Source organism: Phalaenopsis equestris, unplaced genomic scaffold (assembly GCF_001263595.1).
Source record: "Phalaenopsis equestris unplaced genomic scaffold, ASM126359v1 Scaffold000107, whole genome shotgun sequence".
NCBI classification, from domain to species: domain Eukaryota; kingdom Viridiplantae; phylum Streptophyta; class Magnoliopsida; order Asparagales; family Orchidaceae; genus Phalaenopsis; species Phalaenopsis equestris.
Genome location: NW_018164549.1, coordinates 4,851,572 through 4,874,226, shown reverse-complemented (window position 1 = coordinate 4,874,226; position 22,655 = coordinate 4,851,572). Strand labels below are relative to the sequence as shown.

The window sequence follows — 22,655 nt, the reverse complement described above, 5'->3', positions numbered from 1 at the left end:
GATAATTGTCGACCAAGCATGACCTTTTTTTCCCTCATCTTTTATGTAATCACTTTTTCGAAGTAAATAACGAATGAAACACTTTTTAAAATTTTTAACTAAAATTTTGTTGATCATTTTATTTCCTTGGTATAACTGTCGATTCGTCCTCTAGCAATTTGACTTTGGCGAAGTCACTTTAGTTGTATGGGTGTTGTTGCTTAGAATCTTCTTGCAATCAAGTATGACCTTTTAACTTTTTCTTGACTGAATGCCCTGCATGACCAAACTGATGTCCATCTATAATATTTAAATCACCCTTCAAAAAACTCGTGTCAACTTACACTTTCTTCAATTTCTCTTCAGCAACTTCCAATTTCTAGTCAACTATGACAGGGCAAATGCAATCCTGAATTATTCAGATAACTTTGTTATTGCATATTAACATTTCACTTCGCTCATGATGGAGTACAATTTCAAGTTTACAGAGTTCGAGTTTGGCAACCAATTCATTGTCTAAGTTCCTAAGGATGTGGATTTCTCTAACTAGCTAAAGAATGGTAAGCTCTGTTTCTACCATCACCAGTTTCCATTAAGTCTGCATATTTCTCCTTTTCAAGAGCATATTGAAACTGTTTGGTGTCAACACACATGATGTCAAATATCTTTGTTAGCATGATCGCTTTTATAATTTACCCCTAAAGGAGGAGTATGTTAATGGAGTATATATTTATTTCGATTTGTGCTTATTGTAATTGTATTCAAAGAGGGCATCCTCTTTTTTTTAAGTATAAAAAAAGACAAGGTCTAGAAAATATGCTTAAGGATTGAAATACAAATTTTTATTTTGTTAAATCGGTCAAAACACTATTTCAAGTATGACACATAATAACAAATTGGTGATGCAGCATCTTTACGAAGAAAAGTACAAGTTCTACATGAATTTACATGGGCGTCAAATTGCATGAATTAAATATACTACCAAGTCGTATATAGACATGCAATCCTTCTCAAGCAGTCTCCCAATTGCGAACCGTTAAGTTTGTTCTTATTTGTTTGAAAAACTATCTCCTTCGTAAGAGCATATAGGTTTTATTTGATTTGCTACAAATATTTGAAATATTTTAGAGTTATTCGGTTGGGTGTAAAACAAATATAAGAGATTATCATTTTTGTTTTTATTTGAAATTAAATGAAATCAATGTAAAGCCAAAAAGTAAAAGCAACAAACTTCAGTTAGTGGGCAACAGCTACTGACGACGATGGCCAAAAACGGTGAGCTGCAGTGGTCAATAATGACAGCGATGTTGACAAAAGTGGGTGGCAGGCAGCTATAGATGGCAACAAGGGCCGCAACTTGAGTGTATTTGAAACTCAGCTAATTGGACTAAGATTTGAATACATGACGATGAACTATAAGATGAATTTGGAATTCCTATAAATCTGCATTGCTTTTGCTTCAAACCAAACACCAATATTTTCAAAAACAATAAATTTTAAATACTGAACGCCAATTTAACATCAAACCAAACGGCTCATTAGTCAACTATTTACTCATTATGCAACCTTCAAAATCACCAGTGATATACATCTTTTATTCGACTTCGGAAAGCCTAAAAGGGCCTACAACTTCAAAAGAAGAGGATATGGTATTGAAAAAACAAAAAAGATGAATGAAATTTTTTGCTCATCATGCAATCTTCAAAATCCTTGGAGATATCCCTCCTTTATACGAACTAGGACAGTCTGATGGATTAACTTGGATGATTTTATTAATGTCACCCTGCTGAGATTGCCTATTGCGGGCCATAAAAGAAAAGACGAGTAGTTTTGAGTGACAAAGAGGAGGTTGAGTTCACGTCAAGGTGTTTCTAGCGAGAGACCTTCCATTTCTTTTGTAGTTAATATTGTAGCTCAACCTTAAGTTGCTATAGAAAGGTTGGCTCATGAAAGAATAGAGCAGAACAAAACGATAGTTATCCATTATGATCCTTTGAGAAACTTCAAGCGAGTCGCAAAAGAGACAAAAGGGAAGTTGCATCCGCTTGAGCAAATAAATTAAGGCATGGTGGATGTCAACATGCGTCCTGTACCAACCAAAAACTTGGCCATGTTACATTTTGAAGTATCTGCAAAGCCATTTAAAGAAGCTTCATTGAATGACATGCCCAAGACAAAAAGACCTATGACAACTTGACAATGCACATTTGTATTGCAAATGACAAAAAGAAGTAGCACATAGAATGTTGATTTAAGTGGCAAGTTGCACCACGCATGCAAGAACCAAGAGTTGATGATATTACAACATAAAGAAAATCTCTTGAATTAGTCTTTGATTACCAAGCAACGAACAAAAAGGTTACCAAGAAGGCAAAACCCGAGTCTTTATTGAAAATATAAATAATCTGAGCTGGCTTTGAGAAATTCTGACAAGAATCAACTTGTCCAGTTTTCAAGTTGGATTGATAGATTATAGTCCACTTTGGCTGAGTACAAGCTTTCAAATCAAGAATTTGCTGACTCCCTAACTCATAGTTATCCCTTCAACAGTAAATGGTTAGCTGGAGGAGTCTCAGGAAATTGCAAGAAGATAAAGCCAAGTTAAAACAAAGAACTTCAAAAGTTGCCATTTCAAATATGAAGAAGTTGCACAAGGTATGATAAATCATGAATGGTAAAACACAATGGTACATCAGCTGACACCAGCAGGAGATCAACCAGAAATTGCAACAGAGAACAAGAAAAATCCATGGAGGGAAAACCGAAAAGAGAAACAGGGGAAAGAACTTTGCGTAAGATATAGTTCAAGGATTCTGAGACAACAACACGATACATTGGCCAAAACACCACCTAAGGAGCCACCTCAGGATACAACAGCAGGAGAATCGGTAGGAATACTGAACCAACTTTAGAAAAACAGAAAATTCACCCAAAACTGAGCTCCAAAAACAACCTACAAGTATTTTATATTTAAGCTAGGACTTTTCCTAATTACAAGAAATAAAAACACTAGGACAGCAAACTTTTCAAGCTCTAGCATCATTCTCCCGAGGTTTGCTGGAATTTCTCATAAGAAATAGTTTCAGAATCGGATTCATAGTGGAGAGTCAAGTCGGCAATGTTTGTAGTAGAAAAATAGTCTCCAGGGAGAACAATGTGGCAAGTGTTGTCATTAATACGCTTCACAATCAGAAAAGGTTCATCAGCTTTGAACTTGAGCCTCCCATGTTTTCTCGAAAGAAAATGCATTTTCCTTAATCGAACCCATACTTTTGCTTCCTTTGAAAATGATCGCCCTTCTACTCTTGTTTGTTCGTCTCCCAAACCAATCTACGGAGCTCTTGGATTTCTTGTAGCCTAGCATCAATGTTCGGGGTCATGGCCTTGATTGGAATAACCAATGTAAGATCAAGTAGAGATATAGGATTTCTTCCATAAACCACCTCAAAAGGGTTGTATTTGTAGGTTTAGCTACGGGACCAATTACAAGTAAACTTCACTTGTGATAGAAGAAGATTCCAGTGTGCAAGATTCTCACCGTCATAGAAATGAAGTAGATTCCCCAAACATCTATTAAAAGCTTACATTTTCCCATCATTTTGCGGATGGAAAGTTGAACTATATTGAAGTTTGGTTCCCAATTTGCTCCATAATGTCTTCCAAAATTGGGTTAAAAACATAACATCCCGATTTGAACTGACAGCATGTTGAATTCCATGTAAACATGCCACCTCCATGAAGTACACAGGCAATTTGAGAAACGTCTAATGAGGTCTTACGTGACACAAAGTGGGCCATCTTGGAGAATCCATCCACCACCACCACCACAATAGAATCCTTGTGGTGTTAAGTGTGTGGTAAATCAACCATAAAATCCAAGCCAACATTTGTCCAAGGATATTCAAGAACAGGTAAGAGAAGGTATAAACATGAATATTGAGATTTTGTCTTCTAAATGATAAGTATAACACCACTTCAAATGGTGGTCCACATCTTTACGCATAGAGTGCCAATAAAATGTCTTGTAAAAAAGCTAATCTTATATATTCCAAAATGGCTGGCAAGGCCCCAATTATGACCTTCCATAAATAAGGCTTCTCTAATGGAACACTTGGGAATGCATAAACAATTTTTTTTAATAGGAAACCATTCTTGATGTGGAAGGTTTTATAATTTTCGAGTAGACATTGTTGTCATGCCACTGAGAAATCACGACCTTATCATACATTCCTCATATCAGCTCAAAACCTACAACCCATACTTGCATGACCAATAGAATAGCTTGTCGGTTGTTTAAAGCATCAGTCACTCGATTAGAAAAAACCGATTTATACTTGAGAACAAAACTAAAGGTTGAAATATATTCAACCCATGTAGCATGTCTTCATTTTAGTTTATTTTGACTCTGAAGATACTTGAGGGTTTTGTGATTGTTATAGAAAACAAATTAAATATAATGTCTCCAATCTTGTAGAGCCATTGCGATAAAATAGAATTCTTTGTCATATGTTGAATATTTCTTTCAGAAGTGATTAAATTTTTCTCTGATAGAACTGCTTCAATACCAGTGCAAGATGCACCGCATTCCACGAACAAAAGATCAAAATCTAGAAGTTTTAAGACAGGAGCGGTACATAGGGCATGTTTCAAGCAATCAAAGCTCTCAACAAAAATGGGCTAAGTTGAGCAATTCAATCCATGGGGTAGCAATATTACTAAAACTCTTGACAAACATGAGATAAAAAAAGCCAACCCGTGGAATTGTCCGACTTTAGTGAAGGATTTAGGTGACGGTCGGTACCTTACAGCAGTTGTTTTGTTGGAATCCAACAAAATCCAGCTACCGAGGTCCCAAATCCCAAGAACTAGATGAGGGATCTATTGTGAGTGAAGGCCCTCAAAAATGTCTTATAAATGTTGCAAATGTTCATCCTTGTTAGAGCTATGGATCAAAATATCATCAACATAAATCGCCACAAGCATTCCCATAAAATGTTGTAAAACTTGATTCATTATATGCATGAACGTGCTCGTGCATTAGAAAGCTCAAACAGCATCATAGTCCTTTCGTATAACACCTCTTATCTTGGACGTAGTTTTCCATTCCTCTACTTGCAGCAAACACATCGTGATACCAGCTTCGAAGGTCTATTTTGGAGAAAACAACAGCCCCTTTTAACTGATCAAAAGAGTCATCCAATCAAGGAATGGAAATTTATATGTAACTGTGTTTTTATTTTCAGCCCAACTATCAATGCACATGCGTCATGTCTCATCCTTCTCTAGAACCAAGAGAGTCGAAACAGCACATGGACTAGCACTACGCCGAACCAAGCCTTTGTTTATCCGCTCATCCACCTTGCGTTAAAGCTCCTCATGTTCCTTTGGAGATATTCTATATGCAGGTTTGTTGGGAATGATCGAACCAGGCACAAAATCAATGGCATGTTGTACCTCTCTCATATGAGGTAAACCTACAGAAATTTTTGAGGGAAAATTATCTTTGAATTGTTATATCAATCCATGGACTGCAGAAAAGGGTGTCGGTGGTTGTCCAAAAGTTGTGGATATGATGAGGAGGTTACCCCGTAGTTGCCTCCTTCAATTCTTTCAAAAACAATATAAAAGTATTAAATTCAGTCCCTGATTGAATTTTCTCCTTCATTGGCATCAAGTTGATTTGAATTCCCTCTTTGATAAATGAGTAAGTGTTTGTATATCCATAATGAATTGTACAATGATCATGTTGTCAAGGCAATTATGTCACATAATTCATCCTCTTACAGTTTCAAACCAATCAAAAATTGTACCAACAGAATTTAATTTCAGCTCCTTTATTGAGACGTGAGTTAGTAGAAATGGGGATGATGCAGCTAGCCTAAACTTCTCCACAGTAGTTGTTGAAACCACATTTTCACAACTTCCACCATGAATGATAAGGTTACAAATCTTATCCCTAACCAAGCATCGGGCTCTAAAGATGTTGTGTTGTAACTAATCTTTATTGGAAGATTGTTTGACACGCAAGAGATGCCTTACTACAAGTAATTTCCCTTCATTTGCATGTATGACTTGCTCCCCCGACAGGTTGTCTTCTTCTATGGCATCATCTTCCACTTGTTCAACTTCCTCTACCAAGGAAATTACGCATTGGTTTGGACAATTTGAAGCTATGTGCGTCAAACTCGTGACATTTGAAGCATCTTCTATTGGGCAAAGTTCTTCCGATGTCTGTGGTATTAGTCCCCCGCAGCTTATTTGGAGTTTTGTTGTTGTTTTCAACCTTTTGTTCGTCTGGCTGCATCCAAACTGGAACTGTTTTTTGAAACAAGCCCAAATCAATGGTAAGAATGCACATTGGAACGTTCCTACCTAGCTTATGTTGTTTTCATACCATAACAGCCAAGCTAATCACATTTTGTAGTGTCCAGAAAGGCTGGAGTTGAACCATATTGACTATAGATGGTCGTAGACCACCCAAAAAAAGGGCAATTGTGTGTTCTTCGGGTTCAGAAAAGTTACATTTCGATCCTAGCTATTCAAATTCAGCAAGATATTCTTCCACCGACTATTCTTGTTAATAAAAATGGTGCAGCCGATGGAACTCCTCTTCTCGAAAGTGTTCCAGAACGAATTTACGTTGTAATTATTTCTTCATCTTGCTCCAAGCTGTAATCTTTGATCGACCCTCCCTTTGTCGCATTCTCCTCATGTTTTCCTACCAAAGAGAGGCATTCTTCCTCAAATTATGGCTACAAGCTTTCACATTTTATTCTTAGGAAACTTTAATTTTAAGAATTCTCTATACCGTATGAAGCCAACTAATAAATTCATCTGGATCTAAATGACCTTAAAAATTTGGAATGTCGATCTTGATTCCAAAATAAACAACCTTGTGGTATCTTTCCCTCCTCTCAAGCAAGGGCCGCGCCTCATCGCCGGAAGATTCTTGATGAAAAGGGTTTTCACCTTTTTCCTCCACCACATTCATGTTGAGTTCCATGGCCCTATCCTCAAGAGTTTCTTTGATTTAACCGCTCTTGTGGTCGTCTGATTTCATGTTGTAAGTCTTCTACAACAAGTTCATGATTGGACCTTCTAATATTTCTTCATGGAAGCATGTTCGAGAGCAGAAAGAACCACAAACAAACGCAGGGACATAAGTCTAGCCACAAATTCTAGGCATAAAATAGATCAAGAAAACAATCAGCAGTCTCCTGCAAGTGGCCATATAGGAGCCGATTGTTGGACCGCAGCAGCTCTTGGTTCCAGCCAAACAACCCAAGCAAGGACTGAACTGATACCAAAAATGGTACAGCAACTGATAGCCACAACAGGAAGAACAATGAAATTGCAACATAGAACAGGAAAAATCGAGGGAGGGAAAATCAGAAACAGCAACAAGGGAAAGAACTTAATTAGGCAAGATATATTTCAAGAATTCTAATACAAGAACACAATACATTAGCCAAAACACCACCTGAGAGCCACCTCAGGATAGATACAGCAAGGGAATCGATATGAGTTTCGATACACCTTTAAGAAACCAGAAAACTCTCTCCAAAAATTGACCTCCCAAAACAGTCTACATGTATTTTATATGTAAGCTGAGACCCTTCCAAATCACAAATTTGTCAACCAAAAGAAATAAGACTAAAGAAAAGCACATGGCATATAAATAGAATGAAATAAAAACAACCACAAAAACAATAGGACAACAGACCCTTCAAGCTCCGGCAACCCAAGCTTCTTTTATTTTAATGTTGCCATGAATAATTCATCGATAATGAGCTAGAGATCTTAGAAAATTAGCTGACGCAAGAGCTAGAGTTTTATTTTAATTTATATGTTGTGGTTTATGTATTTAAATTTGTTAATTGTGTCTTCATATTTTAGGATGGCATACTTGTAATTAGGAGAGTCTAGCCTCAAACAATATGGTATGTTTGTGTATAGGGAGAGCTATTTTGCAGTGTTTTTTTCAATTTTCTTGAAGTTTGGAATTGTTTTCCTAGTCGTTGTATCCTAAGGTGGCTCTTAGGTGGTGATTTGCCATTGTATCTTGTTCTTTTCTCAGAAATCCTGAGTGCATTATTTACAATTCTTTTTCTTGCTCTTCGTTGGTTGTTTTTTGTTGATTCCCACCACGGGTTTCTTCTTCTTGTTGAGAATATACAGCTTCTTCTCGTTGTTGTGCCTTCATTAGGTAAGGGAGGACAGTTCTTGCACATTTCTTCTCTTCCTTCTCCAAGTTCTTTGGTACATTCTATTGTTTTTTTTCTTTTCTCCTGTCCGAATTTTTGTCCCTATAGTGGGATTCCTCTGTTGTGGTCGCAATTCCCTTTTTATCCAGCCGTGGAAGGTTCTTTCTACTTTCAATCATGTACCCACACAATAACGTACCAACAACAATTCAAAAAGTGCCCATGGAGGATCTTTTGTCCATGGAGGATCTTTTCCACGAAATGCAACATATGCAAGAGAGACTTGCAGCCTTGGAGTAGAAAAGTACGGAGGAACGCTCAATGGCAAGTGATTGAGCGACAATGGAAGAAGGGTATGAAAATTCTTTTCACCAAATTTCTTCAAACGAAGATGAGCAACCCCTTCGTGCATAAAGGAAGGATAGACATCTTAAATTCGTTGATCTTGGAAGTAATATAGATATTCCTAATTTTGAAGGACATCTAGATTCGAACGAGTTTATTAATTGAGTGCACACTATCAAAAGAAATGTCTAGTTAAAAGAGGTTACCCAAAATCAAACTGTGAAGTTTATTGCTATCAAATTGAGAGAAAAAGTTTCCCTTTGGTGGGAAAACTTGAAACGAACGAGAGAAAAAAGGGACAATCCAAGATTACTATGTGGAATACGATGAAAAAGGATTTGCAAGGCAATTTTTTGTCGGATCGCTATTAAAAAGCGGTTTTTATCCGCCTTCATCATTTACACCAATAAGAGATGACAGTAGAAGAATACGTGGCTGAATTTGAGTATCTCGAATTGAAATGTAAGAACACATTATTGCACGATTTTTGGGTGGTTTAAGACCTTCTACAGCCAAAGTAATTCAACTTCAACCTTATTGGTCACTCTAGCATGTTAGTGGAACGACGGCAAAAATGGATTTAGGACACCACTTTGCATGGTGTAACAGCTGAACTGGCTGACTTCAACAAATTTGGTCATGTCCTGATGCTGCCAGCTAACAGAAAGGGGGAAGGCAATAGTCGGTATGTAGTTATGCCTTGTAGAAAACCTATTACAAATATGGGAAAAAAATTCAGCTAATAGGCATTTTGCTTCAAATGACATGAACTTGGCCATATAGCAGCCAGTTGTCCAAATCATTGCGCCTTTCATTGGAGGCAAATGGAGAACTCAAGACATGAGATTCGCTAGAATAAGATACTAATTTGGTTGGAAAGCAAATAATATATGCAGATGAAAGAGAACTACTTCTAGTGTGGCGCCCTCTTACTGTCAATCAATCCTCCAACAAAGATTGGTTGCGGCACAATATTTTTAGGACCCTGTGCACCGTCCAAGCTAAAGTGTGTAATCTTACCATTGACGGTTGGAGTTGCCAAAATGTGGTGTCCTCTACCATGATTGAAAAGTTCGAGCAAGTGAAGCAAGTTCATCCATATACTTATCAAATTACTTGGCTTCAAAGAGGAAATGAAATGAAAGTTAGAAAGCAATGTTTGGTGCAATTCTCCATAGGGAAAAATTTTGAAGAGAAAATGATCTGCAACGTCATTCTGATGGAGCTTGCCACCTCCTTCTAGGGCGTCCTTGACAATATGACTATAAAACCATTCATGATGAGTATGTAAATACATGCTCCTTCATAAAACCATTCATGATGAGTATGTAAATACATGCTCCTTCTTGGGCAATCGTACTCAAATTACTTTGGTTTCTAAGCAAGAGGAGATGCGAAAAAATTTAGAGGATTGTCCAGTTGAACTAAAATTTGAGGTTATGGATGAAGAAGCTAAAGACATTTTACCCCCAAGAAATTTGGATGGATCAAAAAAATAAAATTCTTGAGAAATGAGGTGAATATCCAATTCATCAAAAAGCCTCAAGTTTCACTGGGTTTGTAGATTCGATGGTGGAATCATCACGATGACCTCTTCTCGGCCAATATCGTGGATATGCTCGGAGGGGAGACCAGCTTTCCCAAGTGAAAATTTCTAGAAATTCAATTGACAGAATAGCTGATGGTGAATTTTCTCATGTAGAAAGGGATTTGCAGAGTGATCAAACAAGAAAATACGTTCTCATCCATCATCATCAAATTGATATACATTACCATATAGATCAGGCACCATTGCTTTGATAGGAACCAAGCTTGAAAGCTTCGTCACTACATTTCGACCTTAATATGAGACAAGTTGAATATCATACAGCAAGAACGGCACATATTAGTCATCGTTCTAAAGAAATTGATGTCAAGGGGATTGAGATGCTTTAAAATTGAAGTCGAAAACCCATCAATCCAGTTTTAACAGTGAAAATATTAGAGGAAGTTTGGATCACTGAACTTGACCTAGCTGGGGATTGGAGCAAGTATATCACTTTCAACGTTTCTTGGTTGGCTTAATGGGTGAGCCATTCCCAAGAGGTGGCATCTGCGACCTCTGTTGCAGTGTCGCGGGAGATCACTACTTAGACTGGTCAAGGACTATATGAATATGTGTTTTCGTGTTTTGGGAGAGTTCTGATTCAGGTTTTTGTCAAGACAGTCATCAGCGTCTAGGTTTCCTCTTCGACGGATTGTATCTGAAGGCAAAAATGTGTTCCGACTGTAACTCGTCCTAACTGCCTTTCCTTCCTCCCAACCGCCTAATCTGCCGCCACCCCTGTCAGAAGTGGGTATGTCGCACTTCCTACTGTCATTCAATCGTCGTCCACCCCTCCCAACTGTTTGCTTGCCGACGCCCCTTCGCAGTCGTATTCCTCACACTACCACCCTTCCACTACTATGTTGCTGCCCCACAACCTATCCCTTATTGCCATCCACATTACAGACCCCCCTAACAACAATTGTCACCTGTCATGCTGAAGCACACCTCAGAGAGTGAAGTAGACTGATTATAAAAAAGATAGAGCCACTCTGAGTGAGAAAAAAATTGGGGAGAGTAGCAAACCCACAATAATCCCAACTAGAAAATGCTTCATATGTCATGGTATTGGACACATTGCCTCTAATTGACCGACAAGCCGAGTTGCGTCCTTAAACAAACAGGAAGCAATAGGGTGAGTGACCAAGAGGCAGCTGAAGAGCGAAGTGAGGAGTACAAGCTCCCACCGAATGAGGGCGAAATTTTAGTGGTTTGAAGGTTCCTACATACTAAGGATATGAGGGAGTAGCAATGGCTTCTCCACATATATTTTACACCAGTTGCACTATGAAATAAAGGTTATGCGGTCTCATCATTGATGAAGGGAGCAGTAAGAATGTAATATCCATACAGATGGTAGACAAATTGAGCCTCATAACTCAGAGGCATCCCCGGTTGTATTCACAAACATAGTTAAAGAAGTAGAACAGTGTCAACATTAAAAGGAGGTGTCTCATAGAGGTTTTTGATTGGGAGTCAACCGCAAGATTAAGTTTGGTGCAATGTGGTGTCAATGATGTATGCTACCTTTTGATGGGGAGATCATAGCAGTATGATCGTACAAACCAACATGATGGGTACATAAACACTTGTTCACCAAGGATGAAAAGTGTATCGTTCTATTACAATTGGTGGAGTTTGAGATTACAGGTGCCTCTTATCAATAAAGTAGCACTAGTGAGACTAGTTTTGGTGTTGATATATGATGATGGTGAGGCACCAATTCCAGACATGGAAAAATCACTACAGAGGGCATTTCAGAATATCATGATTGATACCTTACAATAATAGCCACCATCATTCAGGGAGATTCTGGTTGTTGTCACTTCAAATCAAGTTGAGCAAATCATAGGTTACTTTGAAAGGATTCAACAAAATACACAAAATATCATTTCAGTTTAATAGCGTACACATAGAATGTTGGACTGATATGGATGTATACTCACAAGTGGAGAAAACTCCTCAGATGTTTTGAGAGAGTGTAGTCACAAATGAAATCCAAGTGCTTATTGAGCCGCAAACAAACAGCCTTCGGTCATGGGACATCACACAGCTCTGCCACTTTCACATAGCAAACTTGTCTAAATATTATGAGGACACAAAATTTCAGCATATGAGGTTTAAGCTCACCAAATCATGAGAGAATGACGTGGCCGCCATTCTGTAAGGGTTTCATCCACAACTCATGCTTTATTGCGAGAAACGCCGCTCAAAATTATCCAGGAAGGTCAATCAACACTTCCTTTCATGAATTTCCCTCCTATTTGATAGTGGGGTCCACTCCTATTTACCCTAACTCCATAAATATGTTATTTTCGTGTTTTAGAGAAGCATTGGTTCTATTTTTTATTAAGACAGTTGATGGCATCCAGATTTCCCCTTTTAGGGTTGTATCCGAAAGCGAAAAGGCGTTCTAACTATATCTTGTCCTGAGGTGGTGTTTATTCATTCTCCCTGCTTCCCTCACCTTCCTCCCAGCTACACCTTCTGTTGTCGCCCCTACCAAAAGTCGTTTGTGACCCTTCTGTTATTGTCCAGCAGCAAACCACCCCTGTAAGTTACTGCCTGTTTGTTGCAGCCCCTTCCCAGTCACATTCTTCGCACTACCACCCTATGGCAGCCCTCCTATTGCCGTGTTGACAGCCACTTTTCAGTACCCCTAACAACAACCATCGCATTTCGTGTTGCTACGAGGGTGCCTAACCTAAAGGGCAAATTAGTTTGTTATATGCCTAAGGGCAATTTAATCTTTTATTCTTATTATTATTGGGTATAAATAGACTTATTATGTCTAGGGTTAAGTTTATGCATGAGATTGAGTTGTGAATCTTAAGTTTAGGTTTTGAGAGAGATTTCTTACCTCTCGAATTATAAAAATTATGAGAGATTGTCTACCTCTCAAATTGTATGTGTTTATCTTTGTATTTGTGTGAGTTTTTTGGATTATTGAAATAAAGTTATGCCCTAATTTTCTGTGGAAAGACGTTTCAATTTTGACAAAGAATCGTAACAAATTGGTATCATAGCACAAAATTTTAGGAATCGGATTAATGAAGAATAGAAAATAAATCAAACTCACTTGTTGGCAAGGAATTCAGACAACCGAGCCAGAGCCAACATCTTCATGTAAGGGATTGCAGCATACCGGAACCCAAGACTTCTCTTCCTCTAGCGTCGTCAACCAATACAATCATGATCAGAGCTACCTGCAGAGGCATTTGCGTGGAAGCGGACCACGGAGACATGAAACTCCCATTTTTCTCTACCTACTACACCGACTTTGCTTCCTCTCACGTCGTCTACCTGATACAATCGCAATCAGAGTTACCTGGGAAGGCAGCGACCGGGAAGCGACCTACAGAGACAGAAAACTCTCGCTCTGACCCACAATAGGCCACAACTTCATAACAAGGAAGGTGGAAACAGGATCGCATCTTCCGAAACTCGCACATTTTTCCTTCTGCTTTGTCCTAGAGATGTAACTATAGTTGTCACTCCGTCTTCACAACACAACCACGATCATTGCCTGTTGGGAAAACAATGACTGGCTCGCGGATAAGCAACAACGTGTTCGCGACTTACAAAAGAAGGCAACGACAGGTTGGGAGCCTTTCGGCAACCCGCATTGTCGTGAACGAACCCTGCAATACAATCACAATCAGAACTTACAGGGAAGGTCACAACAAGATCTTATGGGGGCAGGACAAAAGGTTTGCGGATTTTGGCTTACTTTCATCTGTCTTATTGAACTACGTGAAATAGACTCGATCAGATCAGAAGTAGCAGAGAAGGCCACGACGGAATTAGGTGTGCCCTAATTGTGTTATTAGAAGTCAATGACCAAACCCGGAATCAAGCGAGCCTAGTGATAAGAGATAATGGCAGCTAAGAAAATAGATGATTTGGATAAAAAATTAGAGGAAGAGATCAATCAAATCAGATCGATGATGGAAAAAATATTCCCCGCCATAGATGATAGATTTTCTTCCATAGAAAATCGAATGGAGGACCGATTCGATAGCATGAGGGAAATTCATGAGATGATAAAGAAGCTTATTGAGATGCAATCCAAAACTCTGTCGTCGGTTTACTTTGTAAATCTTAACCAAAGATTGACTGGAAAATCCATGGCAAGATCGAAGGGAAAAGATATCGAACATGAGGAGACCATCCACCATCACAAACCTCCTCTCAAGGCTCAGATTAGAGGTGGAATAGTGATTTCTGATGGAGACAGTTGAGCCGAAACATAGAGAAAGAATTATGCAAGAGGTTTAGGGGGGCACAAAGAAGAAGGAAGAGAAGCAAGGAGGGGATGTGTTTGCGGTTGAAGGAAGGAGTTGTACCTTCGATACATGGAGGGAAACAAGGGAGGAATAAGAAGTTGGGGCGGAGATGTTAAAGTTAGAAAGTTGAAGATGCTGATTTTCGAGGGGGAAGACACACATGGGTGAGAGTACCGAGCAGAACGATACTTTGCATGAATGGGTTAGATGGGGAAAAGAAATTCATGACGACAAGATTATGTTTGGAAGGCTAAATACCATATTCATTCATGGGATGAATTTAAGCATTGTTTGTTGGAAAATTTCTGACCTATTCGAGAAGGAGACCTACACAAGCAATTCCATGTCTTTACTCAAGAGAGGAAGACCATGAAATATAGGGAGAGATTTGAACTATTGTCAGGAAGACTGTAGAAGATTTCTAAAGCAGAACTGAAGATGAATTTCATGAAGGGCTTAAAGCACAACATACGGACAGCACTCTAATCACTAAGATAGCGATGATTGAGGGAGATGGTGGAGGTAGCCCAGATGGTGAAGGATAAGAATCAAATGAAGAAAGCCCGCACGAGCAACACAGATGGAGCGTTGTACGAAACTGTTGCACCCAGAACAATGCCAAAAGTTCAAAAAGTGGAAGTTCAAAGAGAGGTTGCACAGGACACAAAAAATGACCACAACAAGGAGCAACGCTCAATCGTCCTACAGAGACATATTCGAGAAGCAAGTCAAATGGCTATATTTTCGGTGTGATGAGAAGTTTATCTTAGGACGTTGCAATGATCGAAGATTACAAGTTCTCATATTACAGGATGAAGAGACAAGGAATGAAGAAATAGAAACAGTTGTGGGGAAAGAGAAGGAACACTCATTTTTTCCCACATTGACGATAAGGTGCCTTTTGGGGGGAGGATTGTTACGAGGGTGCATGGACTAAGGGCAAGTTTGTCTTTTGTACACCTAAAAGTAATTTAGTTTATTATTATTATTATTATTGGGTATAAATAGGCTTGTTATGTCTAGGGTTAGGTTTGTGCATGAGAATAAGTTGTGATTCTTAAGTTTAGGTTTTGGGAGAGATTCATGCCTCTTGAATTGTAGGAATTAGGAGAGACTGCTTACCTCTCAAACTATAGTTGTTTATGTTTGTATTCGTGTTAGTTGTTTGGATTATTGAAATAAAATGTGTTTGCCCCAATTTTCTGTGAAAAAATGTTTCAATTTTGACGACAAAGCGTAACAGATTTATCTCATTGTGGATCTTATCACAACAGGGAATCTAACTTTTGTGCGACTTTTGTCTTTTAGATAAAAAAAACCCTAGAATACAAGATTTGCTAAAGAGACAAGTAGACAAATTTTTAAATTGAGGAGTCCATGGGTAGGAGTGTAGCCAAGTTTATTGTTCAACAAGATTCATCAAAATTCATTAATTCCTCAAATAAAACTAATTATTACGTGTTAGGAGCAACTAAGTTTAGAGCAAGCTATCATTTATTAAAAAGCTCTAATTCTCTTATAAGTAGTTTCACAACAATTAAGCTCGACCCTAAGTCGAGTTGTTGAGTTGCATTTAGAATACATATTTTTTCTATCTTCAATCTAAATAAAAAATGGTTTGAGCTTCAAATTTAAAGTTTGGCCTACTTAAAATTGATTATAAGAATTTTGAATTCAAGCTCAAAATTTTTTGATAATTTCTACTCAGTGAAATATCACATGATAAGCAAATTATCCAAACATCGTCAAATATTGAAAATCATGTTTCAAAAGTATTTTCAAATGCCAATATCAAATTCCATAAGCATTGTCGAATACTAAATACTACTATTTAAGCATTGCTACAAATCGAGTTACCGAGTTCCCCCAGCTACCAAATGATCGAGTAACTGATTTGTCAAGTAGATGAGTTACAGAATTCCCTAAGCTATATGATCCCAGAGCAAAATATAAGACACCAAAAAAATGCAAAAGGAAACATAAAATTGTCTTAGAATTTGTAATTAAGAATAGACTCAAATGAATCATAAATTTTCTTAGCAGACTCCCTTTTGAATTTGAAAACTATTACTAAACTTCTATTGCTTATGGAATATTCTCAACTATTTGCAATAACTTGTGTGGGGCAAGTTTATTTCTTTTTCCTTCATTATGTGGTTGACATCCGAGATGTTCAGATATAAATTCAATAAGCTTTCCAACTTTCAACTAAGTTATGCAGATGTCGGTAATAATTTTAGCAATGATCATGATCCTTGTGAAAATATAAGTATTTTGATGGATCACGAGCAATGAGTTTTCACATATCATAAAAGTGACCAATAACAAGTCTTTGATTGTATTGAACAACTCTGCATGAGATGCAAATATAGAAATGCACGAGAGAATCTATTCATCATCAGTAACTTGTCTCTGGTGGGAACTAAGTCAAAGAGTACCAATGCTCAACTCATTAAGGGTGATGCTGGTATAATTATTGGTGGTTACATAGAGTTTCGATCCATGTTGAGTGAGTTAAAGTTATATTAATACATAGATGGCACTACGAGTCTGATGACTTTAGAATGCTGAGTTTCAAAGGTTTTTGTGTTGTTATATTCTTCTGCATTTATATGTTATTAGCATCTTCGACATTTTAACTAATGCCATAAACAGTTTAGTTTGAGTGCATATCTAAAAAATCATTAGTGCGGCTAGGGAGACCACCTGCTTTGAGTTATTGAGATTCAATATTTTCTGCTAAAAGCAGCTGACAAATATCTAAGAGGTTCACCAGGATCTTACCACTTGTAAATTGGATACTAATGTTAGCAATCACCAACATGTTAACCAATTTAGTCAAATTCTTTAGTTCGACTGCATATCTGAATGGTCCATCCATAAATCCATATGTAAATGTTGTTAGGGTGACTAATATCTCAAAGTCATTGACATTTAACATTTTGTACCAAAAGCAAGCAATGAGTCATCCGAGATATTCATTAGGCTCTTGTCCAACCTTCAAATATTCTCAAGAGTATTTTAATGGCTTTAGCGAACTTAAAAATTGGGTGACAATTTTTTAATTCGAAAAAAAAAAGGTGATGCTTCCCGGCACAAGGCAATTTAAATACCTAAGTGACAACTCCTTGAAGGTTGTGATTACAAGTAGCATTTTATAGCTTCATTAGCATTTAATAATAAGGGAGCCAACTCAAAGAATCTGTCGTCATAAGTTGGAACCACAATTTTCCTGTACAAATCTAAATATGAAAATTTGAACTTTGACAACGACAAAGTTTTAGCAATTTCTATGGAAAATGATTTAACCAGCTACGGTTGAGGCTTCTAAACTCTTCAGGAAAGAATGGATTATACACAACTTTGGGAAAGTAGGTAGTCCCTAGTCTAATACGACACTTATAGACTTCATCGTTATCTAGGGTTGATGGAATCTAAGGAAACATCATTGGGTATTTTTACATGTGAAGCAATTCTCATAATACACCAAAAAGCTACTTGAATCATTTTAGTAAGTTTTTCCACCATTTGGTTGAGTTGTCTACTATTGATACTCTTAGTGATACTTTTAGCTTTTTCATGTCAATCAAACCTTCTCCCCATCTTGTTTTTCTTATTCTTATTGCTTCAACCCATAATTTCTAATCCTAGGCATTTGTTCAAGCTCATAGAACCTAAGAGAATATTGAAGCTATAATCGTTTATGTCAACAAAAAAAGCACTAGCCAAAAGAATGGCCAAGTAACAATGGAAAATAAAAGAGAAAAAAAGATTACAAGTAAGCACTAAGATTTAATTGTAGTTCTAGAAATTATAATATTTGTAATGATTATTCGATGTGTCCTAGGATCAGCCCCTGGACCCTTATTTACAAGAAGAGGTTGAGGAAAAATAATATTAGAAAAATTACATTTAAAACAATTAGGTAAACAACATTACAAGGTTTAATAAAGGGTTACTATAAAAAGATTGCTAGCTCATAATTATCTGATTACATTGCAAATAAAGATGAATTCTAAATAAGCAGCGGGTTCTCAAAAAATCGTTGGCAAACTTTCAGCAAGGTTAGGCAAGCTCTGACAGTTGGGATACTTCATCTAGTCGATCCAGAGGCCAAGTCTCTAGGTGAGTTGGGGTTAGTAGCTCCAACGCTTGGAAACTTCTTCTAGTTGCTCCTAATGCTTTGTGCACTTATTGTATGGTTTTGGTGAGTTCATCTTTTCACCTTGAACGTGATGATCTTTCTTAGTAGATTGAATAGCCTCGGACTCGACCAAAATAAATTAGAGGGACTGATCCAACATGGTTCAAGCGAATTTGGATCTACATAAGGAATAATTACAACGAAAAAATATTGTTAATCTTCTTAAAAATTATACACAAGTCTATCATAGATTCCAACAGAAACAATAGACAGATAGTATCAAGCACAAACCTCGTACAAATTATACAATCAATATATCAAGGACCACAATTCAAAAGCAAGCATCAATCTGCAAGGACACATCAAAAAAAGCCATCCAAAGTACATGCCAAGATTTGCCACAAACACACCTACTGGGACAATTAGCAAAACAAGCGCAATGGTAAAATTTAAAATATGCCATCATACCAACAAAATAAAACAAAAAGTGCGCCCTTGAATCCACAATGCATTCAACTCTTTCCATTTCATACCCAAACTATTGCAAAGCCAACCATTCCTTAACCCAGTTCAACATTTGTACAATCCGCTAGCATTTGTTAATCAACATAAAAAGAGATCAAGCAAGCAAGAAACTCAGATTACAAATGATTTGTTGTCAATCTATTGTGTTTTTTGGTCAGCAAAAAAATCACTGCCACATTCGCCCCCGGAGAGAAGTTGTCTGCTAGCATGCCGCCCATTGTTGTGAAACAACATGAGGAGGAGCAACTATAATGTATCGCTTCCTATCAAACATTTTCTCACAAATCAAACTGTAATACGTCAGATTTTCAAAATCAAAGCAGTTCAAAAGCATTTACAAAGAAGACCTAAAAATAGAGAACTAACATAAGGATATTACTTGACCTATGAAAACGAGGAATTTCCCACTTCAAATTTCCTAAACAACCTGCGGCCACAAACAGTAAGACACAACCATCACCAGGTGAATCGACACTCTCAGCCAAGCTCTGACAGCTAGGACACTTCATCTAGCCGGTCCAGAGGCCGAGTATCTAGGTGAATTGGGGTTAGTAGCTCCAATGCTTGGGAACTTCTTCTAGTTGGTCCTAATACTTTGTACACTTATCATATGGTTTTGGAGAGTTCATCTTTTCACCTTGAACGTGTTGACCTTTCTTTGTAGATTGAATAGCCTCGGACTCGACCAAAATAAATCAGAGGGACTGATCCCACATGGTTCAAGCGAATTTGGATCTACATAAGGAATAATTACAACGAAAAAATATTGTTAATCTTCTTAAAAATTATACACAAGTCTATCATAGATTCCAACAGAAACAATAGATAGATAGTATCAAGCACAAAACTGGTACAAATTATACAATCAATATATCAAGGACCACAATTCAAAAGCAAGCAACAATCTGCAAGGACACATCAAAAAAAGCCATCCAAAGTACATGCCAAAATTTGCCACAAACACACCTACTGGGACAACTAGCAAAAAAACCGCAATGGGAAAATTTAAAATATGCCATCGTACCAACAAAATAAAACAAAAATTGTGCCCTTCAATCCACAATGCATTCAACTCTTTTCATCTCAGACCCAAACTATTGCAAAGCAACCATTCCTTAACCCAGCTCATCATTTGTACAATTCGCTAGCATTCGTTAATCAACCTAAAAAGAGGCCAGGCAAGGCAGAAACTGAGGTTACATATGATTTGTTGCCGATCTGTTGTGTTTTTTGGTAAGCAAGGAAATCACTGTCAAAATCGCCCCCAGAGAGAAGCTGTCTGCTCGCATGCCACCCATTGTGTGAAACATGCAAATATAATGTACCGGTTCCTATCAAACATTTTCTCACAAATCAAATTGTAATACGTCAGATTTTCAAAATCAAAGCAGTTCAAGAGCATTTACAAAGAAAACCTAAAAATAGACAACTAACTTAACGATATTACTTGACCTATGAAAACGAGGAATTTTCTACTTCAAATTTCCTAAACAACCCGCGGCCACAAACAGTAAGATACAATCATCACCAGGTGAATCAACACTCTCCGCCAAGCACCAACGTGACCAAGCCCGCAATTCTCAATTTAAAAGGCTAGCCCTAACCCTAACCCTAACCCTAACCCTAACCCTAACCCCAACCGTGCCGACAATAAACTAAATAAAAATTATGCCCTAATCAATGGAGTCAGCATCAAGCATCTCACTGTCTTTGTCAGCTCGAAGCAAAAAAAAAAAAAAATTAAAACACCTACCGATCGGGTTTGCAAACTCACCTGTACCGCCGCGCGATTATCGCAGACAAAGGCATCAATATCCAAGAAAAAAACAATATAGAAAACCTAAACATGACCTCACACGAGGCCATCAAAGGAAGAGAGATTTATACCTCGAGCAGCAAGAAAATAATACCTCATCAAATGGGCTCTCTCTCTCCGCTCTCCTGTGGCTCACTCACGCTGTCGCGACAAAGCCTCGACAAGAAAGGAGAAGAGCGGAGAGTCGCCGGAGGATGTGAACCGGGTACATATGTTGCCAGCCGGTCAATTCTTTTCTTTCTTTCTTGCGCCTAAAGAAAGGAGTCGGCGCGCCAATTCTGTCATCTGACGGCTGATAATTCTTCAGCGAAGTTTGCTGGGGTAATCTCACCCTTCATTGATGATGATATTTTCACAGCCGAGTGTGGTCGAACGGGTGCATGATAGGTCTTTACTGACACGTGGCGGTGAAGGGGAGCCTGTGAGTGGGGTCCTGCCGTGAGGGATGAGAGTTCTACTCGGCTAGGCTTGGAAAAAAGAAAATTTTCAGCGGCTCTTTTTTTTTTTGACTTTTTGTTTTGTGAGAAAATAAGGACCACCTCCATTTATATTCATACAAAAATATGTTATTACATATATGGTATCCAATTGTTATGTATTTGCTTATCTAACACCTAAATTTTAATTTTTACAAATTAAGCAACCTACTTATAGGAAAATGTGTAATCTATATTTTAATATATTTTTTCAATCATAAGAAAAGATGCTAGTAAAAATCAAAGTTCGGATGTGAGATAAGTAAATGCATAAGAATTGGGTTTTATTTATGTAAATTTCCCAAAAAAAAATAAAACAATCATTTTTACAACTAAATAGAAAAAAGTCTAAAATTTAAAAAAAAAAAAAAATCAAACCAAACAACCTAATACCCCAACAAACATGAACAAATATCAAACAAACTAGACAACCAAAAATTACAATTGAAATCATCTCTCCAAAGATCAAACAGGAGAAAAATAATAGCCAACGGCAATATCACTCAAGCCATAGGCTAAACCAAGGAAAAGAACTTCATGTGACCATCAAACATCCAAAGATCAATAAAGAGAGGAACAACAAGTGCAACATTACTCGAACAAACTGCAACATATTTGGAGAATTTCAAAGAACCAAGAAATAAACCTGAAAAATATGAAAAAAACTCTCTCCAAAAATAATTATGAATAAAACCTCAAACTAATAAAACAGATGTTTGCAAAATAACTAACATACCAGAGAAAGAAAGCAAAACAGTCCCAAAAATATCAGAAAAGAAAAAAATAAAATGAGATGAAAGAAATGAAATGAAATATAAAGTCAGTCAAGTCATCATCCAGTCCCAAAATATCCATTCAAATTCAAAGAAAATAAGGAATTTGGCTTAAGAAAAAGTAAAAAAAAAAGATAAATTCATTAAACGATTGAGACAACAGCTAAGTTTAATGATTCAAAAACAATATAGATGAGCCAAACAAAGAAAAATTTTCAAAGAACGGTTATTATTCAATAAAGAAAATGTTACAACATAGCTAACAAAAAATAGCCTCCAATAAAAAAAAAATGAGTAGTATCCAAAAAAAGAATAGAGAGCGAGAAAAAATCGGGAGATAAAAATCATAAAAAACGACCCTCTCAACAAAAAAAAGGGGGAGGAATAAAAGCAAAAAACAACATCACTCAAGTCATCAAAAAATCAAAAAAAACCTCAAGAAAACAGCAACCACACAAGAAAACTAACAAAAAAGAACTAACCTCAAAATAACCATTTAAACAACAAGCAAAATAAAGAAAC

General features: G+C 37.3%; 1 protein-coding gene across 3 annotated transcripts in view; it reads right to left on the bottom strand.

The window, feature by feature from the left end:
* Nucleotides 1-21,120, bottom strand: part of LOC110020739 (inactive poly [ADP-ribose] polymerase RCD1-like) — a 56,174-nt gene extending 35,054 nt beyond the window's left edge. Inside the window, exon 1 of one of the 3 annotated variants that reach the window (XM_020718942.1) lies at nt 20,956-21,120. The gene's annotated coding sequence lies outside the window, so the exon portion shown is untranslated. The other 2 variants (XM_020718943.1, XM_020718944.1) reach the window with 2 other exon arrangements.
* Between the last annotated feature and the right edge of the window lie 1,535 nt (nt 21,121-22,655).